Source organism: Rhinopithecus bieti, unplaced genomic scaffold (genome assembly GCF_001698545.2).
Source record: "Rhinopithecus bieti isolate Rb0 unplaced genomic scaffold, ASM169854v2 scaffold_21117, whole genome shotgun sequence".
NCBI lineage: Eukaryota > Metazoa > Chordata > Mammalia > Primates > Cercopithecidae > Rhinopithecus > Rhinopithecus bieti.
In genome coordinates, this window is record NW_016810185.1 from 1,346,418 (window position 1) to 1,351,247 (window position 4,830).

Below are 4,830 nucleotides of genomic sequence, written 5' to 3' on the forward strand. Positions count from 1 at the left end.
AAAAAAAAAAAAAAAAAAAAAAATGGGGGGGGCCCAAACTCGGGAGGAGGCAGGGCACGGCAAGCTCCCCAGAAGCAGCACGATACACCTGGGGAGTCGAATCAGGAATGTAGGACTCGCCCGTGTGTGCTCCCTGCTTCATGCCTCAGTTGCCCTTTTGCCTTCTTAGGGGTAGTTGTGGGGATTTTGCAGAACAGAGTCTTGAGGAGAGCCTCTGTCTGCAGAGGGGAGATGGATAGGACACAGGCAGGTCTGCGAGTGTCTTGCAGAGCCAAGGAAGTGGGTAGCAGCTGGCCTGTGGGGAAAGCCAGTCCTAGTGACAGCCTTCCCTCCTAGACCAAGCCCCCTCTCCATTCCGAGGCGTAGAAGGTCCTTCCTGACCCTTGCAACCCTCCCTGGGATGGACCTAGCTTGCTCTACTTCTGCAAGAGGAAAGCCCTTAGCTGGGGCCAATGAGTCCCACTGGCTTGATTTCAAGAGTGGCAGGAGCCTGATGGGAGGGTCCTTGAGTGAATCCTCCCAGCCGCCGAATGAGGCCAGGTAGATGAGCTGGACTATCCACGTCGCAGCCTGGCAGGAGGGGAGCAGGATCCTTTTCTTTTCTGGGGCCTGTGGGACCTTGGAGAGCTACGGCCAGAGCACCCACAGCAGCCTCATGCCTCCCTGCTGCTCTCTGCTCTCCCCACTAACACAGCTTCCCGCTGCTGCCTGGTTAGTTTTCAAAGTGTGGCTCTGAGCAAGTGTCCACTTCTGCAAGCCACATTGCCAACATAATGGAGCCACGCCCCTCGCCCAGGCCTTTGCAGCCCTCCCACACCCCCTACAGACCTGCCCAGTTTCATCTTCCCCAGGCCTGAGCTGTTCCTGCACTTCTGTCTGACCTGTCCTGCCTTCCTTCCTCCCTACGTCTCTACTGTCAAATTCTGTTCCATCTTCAAAGCTCACCTTCAAAGGTACCCAGAATCTGAACACTTCTCCCTGCCTCCACTGCCACCACCCTGGGCCAGCCAGGAGAATCGCTTGAATGAACCCAGGAGGCAGAGGGTGCAGTGAGCCGAGATTGCGCTATTGCACTCCAGCCTGGGTGATAAGAGTGAAACTCCATCTCAAAAAAAAAAAAGAAACTGTTATTTAAGTCAGGAATGGATTACTTCTCTGCTCAGACTCCTCCAGCGATTTCCCACCTCTCTCATGAGGTCCAAGTCCGTTCAAAGAATAGCTTCAGGGCCCTCTGTGACCTGCCCATCCCCACCACATCTTTTAGCGCCCTTCAGCCTGCTCCTCTGCCTCAGCCACAGCTGGTGGCCTCTCCACGGTGCTTCAGTCCTAGCTGAGAGGTCTGGGCTAATTCTGTCTCTGCCTGTTGTAATCCCAGGCCTCAAATACACCAAGACACCCCTCCCTTCAGGCCTTTCTGTGGCTCCGCATGGCTTGTCGCCTCACTTCCTTCAGTTCTCTGCTCAAATTTTGCCTTATATGAGAGCCCTGCCCTGACCACCCCACATAAACGTAGCACCACCCCCACCCCTGCACCCTGTCCCCTCTCTGGCTTTATGCTCCCCTAGTTCACATCACCATGGGACACACTACATGTTGATTGTTCTTCTCCCCCAACCAGAATGTGGCTACACAGGGGGAGAAGCTTTGTTCAAGACTGCATCCCAGATTCCAGAACAGTGCCTGGCACCTAGGTAGCCCTTACTAAATGCCTCTGAATGATCCTTTTTTAATTCCTAAGTATGATTGAGTTTTCACACGCAAAGGTAACATGCGCATCCCTCAAACCTTGTGATGATGTCAGCACGGTATCCATCTGATGTGAAAGAAAAAAAGTTTCTGAATGAATGCATGCGTGTATGAATAAATGAATAAAAAGCTTGGCTCAGGTGCCCTTTTCTCCATGAAGCCTTCCCAGCCTCCTCAGTCAAAATAAACCTCTTGTCTCCAGACTGCCCCCGGCACTATCTTCCCTCTTCTAGCTTCCCGTGCGCATTCTTGCTTGTACTGAAGTTAGGTGTTCATGGATCGGACTTCCTGGCAGCTTTCTGTGTTCCTTAGGGCCTTTGGGCCGGGTACAGTGGCTCACACCTGTAATCCCAGCACTTTGGCAGGCCAAGGCAAGCGGATTTCTTGAGGCCAAGAGTTTGAGACCAGCCTGGCCAACCCCATCTCAGCCTGGCCAACCCCATCTCTACTAAAAGATAGATAGACCAGATGGCCAAAACCCCATCTCTACTAAAAGATACAAAAATTTACTGGGCATGGTCGCGCACCCCTGTAATCCCAGCTACTCGGGAGGCTGAGGCAGGAGAATCGCTTCAACCTGGGAGGCAGAGCTTGCAGTGAGCGGAGATCGCGCCACTGCACTCCAGCCTGGACGACAGAGCGAGACTCTGTGTCAAAACAAACAAAAACTAAGGGGCCTTGGAGCAGACCCCAGCTCCACTAGAACCCTGGGACCCTCAGGCCTAGCTTAGGGAGCAGGATTGAATCAGGAAGGCCTGGGATTGGGATGAGTGAGGAGAGAAGGAGAAAGTCACAAGAAACAAACCAAAACTAAACAAAGCCCAGAGCCCTTGGCGGGCAGGTGGCCTGGGATTACACCCATGGAGACAGAACTAGCTAAGGCCCCCCAGCCAGGGCTGAGACACCATGGAGAGGCCACCAGCTCTTACTGTGCTTCTAGTTCTAGCCAAGAGCTCCCAGCAGCCCATCCCCTTCGTCCCGGGGATCTCCTGTTTTGACCGCAGAGCAGCCCTGTCCCTCTCCTGGGCGTGAGGAAGTCGCCCCGCCCCCAGGCATGCTGGCAGCTTCGGGAAACCCTCACCCTCAAGGGCCTTTTAGCTGTCTCGTTATCTTCTTCGGTTTCCTCAGTTTTGAGAATGCACAAAACATGGAGGTGCTCTCTGCGTTCCTGAGGGGCCTCGGAGCAGACCTTGAGTCCCATAGAACCCTGTGTCCTGGTTGCCCTCCAGGTCCCTCAGCTCTCAGACAGGCACTTTCAGTTCCGTTTCATTAGGAGTGCCCTGTCGGTGGTAAGATGCAGAGCCTGGGCAGTCTGGGTCCTGAGGACACGAAGGGAGAAGCCAGAACAGTCCCCGGCCAGAGACCCCACCAGCCTGAGCTTGTCCGTTGGGTCCCAGTGGAGTCTGGGGCCCTGTGGGATCAGGGGGCCATTTAGCGGATATAGGAGGAAGGGAGGAGCCAAGGCAGGTGACCCTGGCAATAAGGGCTTTCCAGGTCATTCTGTGGGAGGCAGAGCCCCCTTTCTGCTGCTCCCCTGCCCTCCACCCTCCCTCCTACTCCCCCTGGCCTGAGGCCAGCCCTGGGCCCAGCTGGGACAGAGGCTTGAAAACCTTCAGGCTTCTCTCAGGGCTGCCCAGGATGGTGAAATGGCCCTATGGAGGAGAGAAGAAGAGCTTCATTGTGTGTTTTCCACTGTGTCAGAGGGAGGGGCATCTGGGGGGGCAGTGGCTCACTGTCCCCAGCTGTCACACATGGCCTCCCATGGGGCTGGAGGCTCACATTCAGACACCAGAGACACCAACTGCTAGCTCACTGAGGCAAGGAGTAGAAGGTGCACTTTGACCCTACACTGGAGGCGCTGGCACTGTCTGCAGCTGTAACCCCACAGGGAGGGTCCCTCGGGGCAGCTGCCACTTACCCAAGCTGGCTGCTCCCCACCTTGCAGAATGGCTTTTCTGCCTCCCACCTAAGTCCTAGAGGACCAATTAGGAAACTTTATCTTCTTTTTGGTGAGGTGATGATGGGTAGGTAGTTCCTGGCCCCAGAACTGCTGAATCAAAATCTAGGAAGAGGGAGGGAGAGAAGAAGGTCAGAATCTTCTTGTTTAACCAGCACCCCTAGATCATTCTAATATAGATGGGCCAAGGCCCATTTTAGAGAAGCACTGTCCTAGATCCCAGCTTGCTGACCGTGCCTGGGAGCCCCATGCAGAGAGTGTGAACCCACATCTGGGCCTGGGGCATCAGTATTTTCTTGTGAGTCAAGTAAACTTACTGGTCCAGGCTGCAGGGGAGCACTCAATTTGACAGAAAGGGAAACTGAGGTTAGGGGAGTGAGTTCCTGCTTCTTGCCTCCAGCAAAAGAAGAAGCTGTATCTCTGGTAATGGCTTAAGAAACCAGGGGCCGGCCGGGCACAGTGGCTCAAGCCTGTAATCCCAGCACTTTGGGAGGCCGAGATGGGCGGATCACGAGGTCAGGAGATCGAGACCATCCTGGCTAACACGGTGAAACCCTGTCTTTACTAAAAAATACAAAAAACTAGCCGGGCGAGGTGATGGGCGCCTGTAGTCCCAGCTACTCAGGAGGCTGAGGCAGGAGAATGGCATAAACCCAGGAGGCGGAGCTTGCAGTGAGCTGAGATCCAGTCACTGCACTCCAGCCCGGGCGACAGAGCGAGACTCTGTCTCAAAAAAAAAAAAAAAAAAAAAACCAGGGGCCATAACATGGGGCAGTGACATCCTGGGAAGGTGGAGCAGGGGATTGAAGACAGAAGGGCACAGGTTCCGGCCGGGCATGGTGATTCATGCCTGTAATCTCAGCACTTTGGGAGGCCGAGGCAGGTGGATCACCTGAGGTCATGAGTTCGAGACCAGCCTGGCCAACATAGTGAAACCCATCTCTACTAAAAATACAAAAAAATTAGCTGGGTATGGTGGCAGGCACCTGTAATCCCAGTTACTTCGGGAGGCTGAGGCAGGAGAATCACTTGAACCCAGGAGGCAGAGGTTGCAGTGAACCGAGATCGTGCCATTGCACTCCAGCCTGGGCAACAAGAGCGAAGCTCTGTCTCAAAAAAAAAAAAAC

The 4,830-nt window shown here is 54.5% G+C and overlaps 1 protein-coding gene and 1 long non-coding RNA gene across 2 annotated transcripts in view; one reads left to right on the forward strand and one right to left on the reverse strand.

Moving 5' to 3' along the window:
• Positions 1-4,830, forward strand: part of LOC108541847 (probable hydrolase PNKD) — a 25,406-nt gene that overhangs the window by 3,917 nt on the left and 16,659 nt on the right. The gene's annotated exons all lie outside the window — the stretch shown is intronic.
• The window catches only part of LOC108541851 (uncharacterized), a 33,939-nt gene continuing 29,138 nt past the window's right edge, over positions 30-4,830 (reverse strand). The window contains exons 2-3 of the long non-coding RNA XR_001889082.1: positions 946-1,105; positions 30-295 (exon numbers count right to left, since the gene is read on the reverse strand). This is a non-coding gene — a long non-coding RNA (uncharacterized LOC108541851). The remainder of the gene's footprint in view (positions 296-945; positions 1,106-4,830) is intronic.